Source organism: Diadema setosum, chromosome 8 (genome assembly GCF_964275005.1).
Source record: "Diadema setosum chromosome 8, eeDiaSeto1, whole genome shotgun sequence".
Taxonomy (NCBI): domain Eukaryota; kingdom Metazoa; phylum Echinodermata; class Echinoidea; order Diadematoida; family Diadematidae; genus Diadema; species Diadema setosum.
Window position 1 is genome coordinate 9001004 of NC_092692.1, and position 10991 is coordinate 9011994.

The following is a 10991-nucleotide window of genomic DNA, read 5'->3' on the forward strand; positions in this document are numbered from 1 at the left end:
GACTACAATAATGACACAGAAAGGAGCATTATCTTCGCCCAGTATTACTACAGCGGCTACCAGTATGTCAATTCTTCAAAACAAGTGGGATGGATTCATCTTTCAACCGATTCACAGTTCCCGCACGGCGCTTTCAGCCTTACAATCTGGAACGGAAGTGAGCATGAAATTCAAATGATTATTAATATGTAATAGACATTATGAAATTTAGTGCACATGTTTCCTTTCTTCGAACATGAAATATCCGTCAAATATATGAATTTTTAGTTACGGGCAGATTCTGAAAGAGAAGAATTTGGTAAACAACCGTCTAAATTTCTAACTTATTCAAAGTAACTATACCGACTGAAAGTGTTATGAACTGAAAAGGAGGCTTTGGGGTTCAGGTCCTTTTCAATTTCTTAATCTCATTACGAGTGGGTAAAAAAAAAAAAAACTTTGTAGCAACCACAATGAAGGGATTATAGAATTAAGATGGAATATTTACACTTTCTCTCTTCTATCTATGACTAATGACAATTTTACCAACAAATGTAGTAGCATCACCCTATATAAAGTTACAAGAGTTCAATATGAAGAGTATGAAAGGGATTTTAAGAAATAAAAAGTGATCTCTCAGACATAAACATAACACTCTTCTACGTGTGTGAGAGTGAGTGTGTTGGACTTCTCTTGTGGATAGCTACCCCCTCAACCATTCGCTTTTCTATAGGTTCGCCGCAAATTCTTATTTTCTCATATGAATGTGACATACTCTTGATTGATATCCATTCTGTATCATGAAATATTATCTAAAGTTTATTTGGTAGAGTCTGAATTCTCAGATATCTTTTTTTTTTCTTCTTTTTTGGCTATTCATCGATCTGTAGATTTTTCTTATGATAATGTAATTCATTTTTGGAAAAATTACAAATGAATGGAAAAAAAATACCATTGATAAACACAATTAGAATATGCACAAATACCATAATGGTACACATATACAACGCCATGAATTTTTACATGAGGAGGTATACTTGTGAATGAATTTAACCTTACATTCATTACATATCATTGAGCAAGATAAATGACATCTTTACAGACACCATTATTAATGCGCATGATAACAACGGGTAATTTCGATTCCGTTGTTGCAAGAACCCAGGGCTGGTTCCCCCAGTTCAAGTTCATCCACATTATATGAAGATGCCTGCACGTTTAACAACCAAGAATTCTTAACTTTTCACTGTTCTGTTGTCCTAGAAATTACCGCAAATGATTTCGCGAAATCTTCCTCAAATAACACAAATTTTATTTAAACTGAAAATGACGACTTGTGAGTGATAGGTCATTAAGACCTCGTTGAGGTCAAAGAGGAGACAGTGTGTTTCAAAAGGTTTGCATTTCTTCGTTTGTGTTTGTTCTGATTGGTTCATTTTTTTTTTCTGCTAAGAACATTGACACGTTTTTCCTTTGCGGGTGCAGTTGTCCAATAAAGAAAAAAAAAACGATTGCATTTGACATATAATAATTCTAGTTGCTTTTCTTTGCTTTGGATATGAAAAGGAGCTCGAACAATGGGTTCTTGCGCTGAAAGCTGCTGCGTCAACTCTTCCGCTCCGTGCTACGTCATTGATTGCTACTGTGACGATGTCTGTATGTCTTTGGGAAACTGCTGTTCAGATTACGTTGATGTCTGTCCGAACTATTATCGTGAGTATTGCTTTTCCTTTGTGATGACATGACTACAATTTGCACTCTGTTTTAAAGGGAAAGAGACGAGATGGTCAATCTGCAAAGCAGCATAGTCATTATACGAAACTGAAGTATGCATTATGACTTGGTATCATCACCATTGTTTCCCAGGTTAAGGGGATGGGATAGTATTGGTTGAGGTGAGGTTTCAGCTTTTAGCTGTTTGCGACATACTTATAAACCACTTCATAAAATGTTGAAAAACATACATTTATTTCACAAAGGAATTCAAATTTTATTCGATGAAAATCTGTTTTGAAATGGATGAGTTATCCGAAATTAAGTACAAGAAAACATTCCTGTCAATGGGATCGTAATGTTTTAGCCATTTCAAAACCAATTTTCATAAACCAAATTTTGATTTCCTCTTTGATATTATACGCTATGTTATATTTCATACGAGGTTTCTCATTACCTCAAAATAATCATTAAAAAGCCCTATCTCGAACGAAACTGTACAATCCATTTAAGCTATTTAAAAATGTTAGAAGCCTCGTTGATGTTATATATTTATTACGTTAAGTTATTCATTACATCTTTAATTTTATTTTCAGTAAGTATTCTATGAGTATTTCCGCCTCACTAATCAAGCTAATCAAAAGATTAAGAAAACAGCGACGTGTTTCGAGGGAAGATTTCAATTTCTCTAAAATTGCAGAAATTGTCTTCTTGAAAAGTGATAGATGTAGCATTTTCAACTTGTTAATTCACAACCCGAGTTAGTACTGTCATACTTTTAGTGCCGACATTATTATGAAAATTAAATCTTATTTCATTATAGCAACAACTGCGCCGCCTCCTGAACAAGCTGGTGAGCTTAATTTTCAGCCTTTTTTCAATTTCTTTTAACTTTTTTTAATTTTTTTTTTTTTTGCTTATGCTTATAACATCTTACCTATATTCTGCAGAAAACCCCGTTCAATTTGGTTAAGTCGTTACAGTGAAATGTAAATCGTTGTGAAGCATGTCATGGGTGTGATTCTTTCAAGTTTAGTACTTGGATGCCCTTGGAACTGCATAGCGAACAAAACTGCATTGTGAACCCAATGGACAGAACATGGAGGGAAGAGATTCCTGACATGCTCTACAAAAATCCTGATTTTTCTTCGACCACAGAAGAAAATCGGATGGGATTTTCTGTAAGATGTCAGTAATAAGTTATAATTCCATACTCTGAAATTGTATTTAGATTGATTGATTATTTTTAAAGTTATCATTGCGAAGGGCGCCGTTGTATCTTTTTTTTTTTTCGGGGGGGGGGGGTTGACATACGGTACATCCGAATAACCACAAAATGTCAAAAGTACGCACTGCGCTACATCAAACAATAACACTTATTTGATTGAATGAAGCCACACATCTGAAAAAAGTTATTGAGCTGGTAGAATGATGTGCATGGATCATGATTATTATTTTCGATGCATTGCTTTCTAGATTTCTGGAATTATAAACAATGCCACATTTTCATGTTTTCTTAACGGCGATAAGACCTTCAATCTCGTGTCTCTTTCATATTTCAGTGATCTATGTCAATCTAACGGCTGGAGAAATGACAGTTCTTGAATCACCCATGTATCCTAGTAATTACCCGAACAATGCCGACATTCTTTGGTTGATCTCTATTCCGGAGGACTACTCCCTATTAATCGACTTCCTTGATTTCTCGACGGAGGCGGGTTGGGACTATTTGGTAATCGGTAGCGGAATTTCACCGGAGAACGGCACAATTATTGCTTTTTACCATGGCGCCGAAATACCTGATGACCTAAGGTGTGTATATTGTAAGGACTGCACAGACTTGCGTTATCTTGTCTATGTGTGTAAAGGATCAATATGTAAGCCTTCCCCCCCCCCCCTCTCTCTCTCATTTGTAGTAACCTTAAAACTTAGCATATAAGAGAATGGTAACCCTGTTTATTCAATTTATCCAAACCCCTCTTTTTCGCACAGTCTCTTTTTCAAAATTGCAACTTGTGCGTTTAATCTAGCATTTCTATCAATGAAATAATTATGCACATGTGGCTTTCGAAATCGTAAAAAGGGAATTCAAATTGGCTGGTACTCCTTCAAATTCGTAGTGGTAGAGTAGTTAAACGTCCTTTACGCCTTGTTTTGTAAACATATTTATTTATATCTGTTATTTTCACATGTACATGTACATTATCACTTATATTTTTGTATTCATATATTGTAAATGTTTGTACTCTAATACCCCGAGAGGGGGTCGATAGAGTCAATAAAATCTTACAAATCTTACAAATCTTACTACTCGCCAAAAAGAGTATTTCAGTCATTCAATTTCGGTATTGGGCAGTCAAATTTCAAACTTTGTGCTCAAATTAACGTCATATTATATTTTTTTTTTTGAAAAGGTGAGAACATTTAAAAAGTGTGCATTTCTATGTCACTTTATTGTTTCATCCACACATTGTTAAGAAGTAAAAGTATCATATTTTTGACCCGATGTAACTCGAGTTTGTTGCTCTTTGACGCCTCTTTTCTTTTATACCTGTCATTTTAGGCCTAACATGTACCAGTGCTACAGATTAACATCATCTTCTTAAACAGTCACGACAGCACAAGTTAGAAACAGATGTGTATCTCAGGAAGACAGAAAAAGAATCATAGGAACATTCTGACATTTTCTTTTTTTTTTCTTTTTTTTTGATGAGGATCAAAAGCGTGACTTCCTAGAACTGGCCGACACAGTAGGAATAAGGCGCTCAACAGCCAGATAAGTTGTGGCTAAATGCACCATCTTCGGACTGGGAGACTAAAGCCCTTTTTACACTTGTGTTTCTTAACCCCGGACTTTCTCTGACCCAGGACTATCGTTAGTCCCGTACCAATTTTTTTCAGCTTTTTACACTCGCCAATAAATCCCGTACTATCTCTTGTCCGGGGCTAAGGAGAAAATTGACCTTTTTACACTCGTATTTCTTAGTCCGGTACTTTCCAAACTACATGAATATTCATGATTACGCTGTGCACTGTACACGTACACGCACGCACCGGCAGCACTTGATTACCTCGTTTCTGATTGGTCAGTGGGGGTCGGACTTCGTCTCCTTCGCTTAGCCCAGGATTATTTTTTCGTTCTGTTTACACTCGCTTGCTTGGCACCGCAATTGCGGGGTTAGCACCGCAATTGTTAATTTGCAGGGCCAGATAGTACCGGACTATCGGTGGGGCTAGCCCACTTTGGCAAAAACGAGTGTAAACAGAAAGTGGGCTAAGGATAGTCCCGCACCAACGGTGGGGCTAAGGCCCCCCTTAGCCTCACCGTTGGTACGGGACTTAGCAAAAATTGTCAAGTGTAAAATGCCCTTACATAAGCACGTTGAAAAAGAAAATGCCAAAATCTCTAAAAAACGAATACGAAAGTATGAAGTATAATGATGCTTACAAAACAATAACTATGTTGAAAAAAAAAATAAAGCAAGAAAACCAAAGCATAAACATGTTCGCTATTTGACTGCAAAAGATGTGAAATTGGATGCCCCAAAATGAATTCGAATGAACGAGCGCAGCATATACGTGATGACGTGATTATACATCATTCTAAAGTGAATGAACGAATAACGACATGGTGCTTGTTTTACGGATTTCAATTGAAAAAAGTGTTAATTAGAATGATGTTAAAGGTAATTTGAATTTGCCTAAAGTGATTCACTCTTATATTGAAAGTGATATCTCCTATAAGAAATATGAGAAACGTAATGAAATGTCAGAAATTATGAGAGAAAAAATCTTACTTCATTTTTTTTTGAAACCTTAAGAAACTCCATTGTTCTCTGAAATCTTTTCTTGTGCAACCAGGAATGAAATCCTTTGCCCTGATAGTCCCATGATATTCCAAGATTGCACTTTTGGCGTTCCTATTACAATTGGAAAGTGATTTTGTTTTTTCTGTATTGTCCGTTTTCCATACATTATGTTTATACAAGCTGCGGACCGTTGTTTACCATCTGGCCACTTTTACCATGTGATTCGGTCCATAGTATCTTTTTTTTTTTCTATTGTATTCTAGATTGCTCTCGCCAAATGCCTGGATATATTTTACCAGCGATGGATCAGTAACGGAGCAAGGATTTCAACTTGAACTGAGTGTTGACATGATCGGTATGATATAATGTTGTTTTAATATTTCCTTTTCAAGTACACGTGGACAAGTAGTAGTATCCCTTCAAAGTGCCACTAGGGGTGGACGTTGACTTGGTTTGTCTCGTAAGCTTTTGACGCAGAATATCGATAGGGTCCCACTCCTATGGAGCAAAACATTGTTGAGGTAGTCTTGACTATGTTATGAGGAACATTGGAGTAAGCGCAGTAGACAATGACCGACTGTGTTCGTTGACATTCCAAGTCAACCATGGTCTAATGTTTTGTCGGATGATGTCTAATAATATGTCGGGTTGATTATTGCTCTTCTGTTTATAGCAAATATGTATTTTTCCTTGTAATTCCTTAATTTTTCGGTTTTATATGATTTGTTTAATGTCATGCTAATGTGTTATGCTATGGATATTGAAAATCAATAAAAACATTCTAAAAAGAATTCCGTATGTTTCTTTAGAATTAGGTATGAAAAATGAAAGATGTTGTTACATTGGTTTCCCACTCGAGACATGAAAAATATGTATGCTAGATATTAATAAGGACAATATACTCATGTATAGAGCGTGTTACATACTAGTCTCTATACGCTTTACAATTTCATTTCATTTATCTGTTTCCATATTTAAATAATACAAAATAGTTGCAAAGTAGCAAAATCAATTTGTACAAGGAGGTCTCGAAGCAACGATACAAATGCCAAAAATGATTTTACAAAATATGGTACATGTACACCTGCACCTACATATTACATATTTTATCATCATGAATTCACTATGAGTTGAAATAGCTTGCGCTATTAGTATAAAGTAAGGAACATGGGGATATGGAGGGAACTTGCACAAGAAGCAGAGCTTGTACAATTAGCAAGTTCCCTGAATAACAAAAAGGGGAAAATGAGTCTTTCCATACGTGCGTACGTGAACGAGTGGGCGTAGCGATTCAGAAGGGACAAGAGGAAGAGGTACAAGTAAATCAATGGGACAATGACAGACACACATTCAAACAAATAAGCAAACAAAAAACACAATACAGGTCAAAGGGATCGTAAAACGAGAAAGGTGACGTACATTTAGTATATGTTACAACAGCATGTCCAATAGAATACAAGGGACTCTATTGTTTTTTTTAATGCATATTAAAATCTGCCTTCCACTGGCATAACATGAAAGAAGGAAAAAACTACAGCAGCATACCTTGCACACATACATTTATAGTATATAGCAAATTAACAACAACAAAACCATTGCACAGACAATATCATCCACATTTAAGAAATGAAGACAATCCCTTGACTTAAATGAGTAGTCGTCTGATGTATTCAGTGTTTCAGTAACGACTGAATAAAAACCCATTCAACTTGAATTTGAAAGTGGCAATACTAATTTGAATTTCTTATTTCAGCAGGGAGGGAATTTCGGGTATTGGTCCACAGTAGACAAAAATATTTTAAGCCCAAAAAGAAAGCAAAAAAAGGTTCGCATTTAAAGGGTAAATGGATGCAGGTAAAATCTCTTGTGGGGTACTTATTTACTGTGTTATTAAGTACGAATTAGATACTGATATAGATGATTTTTTTATTTTTTTACAGGAAAAACCTTGACCAGGTTCATATCATTTTGCCCTTTACCAGCTGTTGAAGACAAATTAAAAATGTGGACCAGAGGCTCAACAATTTTATCATTTACATTTTTTAAAAGATTATTTTCTATTTTATCTAAACCAGAGCCTTTATGCAGTTTCAAATCATTAACAATATTGATTACCTCACTGGATTTTTTTCTTCTTTAAAAAAAAATATTAAAAAAAACCTTGGATTTGGATTCTGGAAAAAAATCACGAAACTGTTTAATAAAGGCAGGAATAGATCGGGCTTAAAAATTCACCAATTTCCGAAAAATAAGAAATAAATGATTCAGCCATTCGACTTGGATACATCATCTATATCTGTTCTTATTTGCACACAGTGTAGTCTATCGGTGATTGATCCTCATGAAAAGTTCCTCAGAACTACTATCATACAAAAACTAAAACCCGGCAGTCATATAGATTGTATCTCTCTTACAGTTACAAGCCAACATCTTTATTTCTGCTTTCATTGTTGTCTTGCTTTCCGTAACTGTTTTGAATTTATTTGAATTCCGTCACATGTATAAAATGGAACTGTTTTGCCTTTGAATTAAAATAGGGGCAAAACAAGACAAAAAAACTGTGACTGAATCAGCAATTATCATTCATGTCTGTCTCACTATATACCCTCTGATTCTGTTACAGATTTATTCATGCTTTGCCCTTTCTTTGTGCTGCATAAGTGTGTAACATTGTTCGAATCCTTGATAGCGCCTCATCCCTCATGATATCATTTTGAGAACATCACGTCACTATGACTACCTTAAATGTTATCTCTTACGTTTTCTTTAACCAGAAGTTGAGAAGACCACTTTGTTGTCAACTCTTATGTTTTTATCACAAATATTGTTTTGTATGTCTACACGGAATGTTTGCCTTTGTAATCAATGATATAAATTAATATGATAACCCTCAATGTAATTCCCGATATCTACCATAATCTTCTTTTATTCAACGGATGACGTTGGTGTTTTTCTGTAGGTACTAAGGGAGGACTGTAATCGACTAATGTATTCTGTACTTTTTGTACAATTGCAATGGCACATAGTTTCTGAATGGCGATCTGTTTTCTCCCTTTCTTCACAAGGATGCCAAACTAACGCGACCGCGTGTCGAGAAACGGGGGTCTGTGTGACGCCGGATAAGTTGTGCGACGGATATAATGACTGTGGAAATTTTGAGGATGAGAGAGAATGCTGTAAGTTTACATGAACAATATGTAGATTTTTATTTGTTTTGTTCAACATTCCGAGTCGCATACTCGTGTTAAGGTATATCGTAAGGGAATGTTTTAGAATAACATATGATTATGACTTTCCGTAGTGAAAAAAAGATGTACCGAACAATTACAGAGTACCAAAAATAAAGATTATATAAATAGTACTTAAACTATATCACATTTAGTTGCGAAACATGCATTTTTTATTTTCGTTATACAGTTTTACTCACTATTTTATCCATCCCTCTCCTAACTATTGCTCACTCTGTCTATCTTTCTACCGTCATTTCATCTTCATCTGTTTCCTTGTAAACCAGGCTTCCTGTCCCCTCCTGCAAACACACACACACACACACACACACTTTGTCTTTGTTTCTCTTCTCTTCTCTTTCCCTACATACCCTGCTTGTTCTTTTGCTACCTTCGTTTTCTCCTTTAATTTTTTACTCTCTTCCTTTTTATATATTTGTGTAACACCTGATTTATCTCTTTCAGCCAGTTTGTTTTATCTTTCACATTAAAGAGAACAAACAAGAAGGGGAAAAACATGATAATGCTGAAATCTTACATCGCGTAGTGATAATAAACGAGATCTAAAATTATCCTTATCTTGCTTTAAAGCTGTGAGTAGAGTCTTGACCCTTCAAAGGGTGCGTTCGAATGCTCTAAAGCGAACCAAAGCGAACTGAAAAAAGCGTACCGTACCGAACTGTGCCAGTTTTGGAGCGTTCGAGCGCTCTGTGGAGAAAGCGTACCTCACAAGTTATTTTTAGAAAAGGTCACGCATTTTGAAGAATGCCATCCACCTGGCGCTTGAACTACTAAGCACTTGCACCTGTCCCGAACAAAGAGAATGATGTCTTTGCATTGTGACGTATGCGCATGATACGCGCATGCTTTACAACGAACTTTTGGTACGCTTTGGTATGCTTTTGGAGCACATCGGGAAGTGGTCCACATTTGGCTCGGTGCAGTACGGTACGGTACACTTTGGGAGCGTTCCAACGCTCCTCCTGCGCGGGTACGGTACGGTACAGTTCGCTTTAGGAAAGCGCTCGAACGCACCCTAAGAGGGTCCTTTAAGCATCTTAAAATGCGTATGACGGGGTTATTGATATCTTATCGAGAGCATGGATGTAGCCTCGGATCAAGTTTGTATTATGGAGAGATGAAATGAATTTCTTGTTTCCTTTGTAATAGATAACATTCTAGAGCAAATGACATTAAATTTGTTGCCATATTATGATTCAATATGTGCTCGAAGAGGCGCAATATTTGTCTTCTTTTCTGTTGTTTGTGTTCATGACATTGAGCTCAAATTGGACTGTCCATTTTGCAATCAGAAAATACTTATCTCTCTCATCCACGACAATATCGGGGCGCTTTATTGAGACCACAACATCACGATGTTATCTACAAACAGTCTTTCTCAGAACTATGCAATTGTTATTCCTCACAAGATATAGTACAGGTGAACTGATGTGCATGCATAACATTTGGTTTTTTTTTTCCTCGAGCATATTGCTTATTTTCTGTAAGATCATCAGAGGTTGCTAGTTACTATTAAAGCATTCTCATGAATGCAATGTGTGATAACACCCTCCTAAACCCTCCATGTCATTTTCATATTTCAGACACCTTACTCAATCTAACGGTTGGAGAGACAATAGTTCTAGAATCACCCGGGTATCCTAGTAATTACTCGAACAATGCCAATTTTCTTTGGTTGATCATCATCCCGGAGAACTACTCCCTTCTAATCGACTTCCTTGATTTCTCGACGGAGGCGGGTTATGACTTTCTGGTGATCGGAAGCGGCCTGTCGCCGGAGCACGCAGACAGCCTGGAAATCGCTCGCTATGACGGCGATGAAATACCGGATGATCTAAGGTGTGCATAAAAACGCACTGAAACGACTGTGCAGACTTGTACTACGTTTTTAATGGTGCAAGAATCGCTGTATTATTTATAAAGCAACCTACCCCACCCCCTTTGTAGTAACTGCCAAAGCCATCGTAGCATGTGAGAAAGTACTAGCCCTTCAAAAAATATCAATGCAAACACGAACGAAAATTTAATAGTGTGTCTGTCTTTCACAGTATCCATCTGTGGGTTTTACATGTTATTGTTGTCTCATGTTTTGATCTTTGAAAAGTCCATCAAGTCATGTTCGTATGAGCTTTTAAAATGAGATAGTAAATGAGGTGATTTCGCACGTAATTAATATCTGACAACTTTTAAGAAATTCGAGAATTGGTTTTTGATAAAGAAATTATGAGGAAAAAACCGACGC

The 10991-nt window shown here is 36.4% G+C and overlaps 1 long non-coding RNA gene across 1 annotated transcript; it reads left to right on the top strand.

Moving 5' to 3' along the window:
- The first annotated feature begins 1653 nt into the window (after positions 1–1653).
- Positions 1654–3365, top strand: LOC140231585 (uncharacterized). Its single transcript, XR_011901447.1, has 3 exons — positions 1654–1692; positions 2516–2545; positions 3255–3365. It is a non-coding gene; the product is annotated as an uncharacterized lncRNA (long non-coding RNA).
- The last annotated feature ends 7626 nt before the right edge of the window (positions 3366–10991 follow it).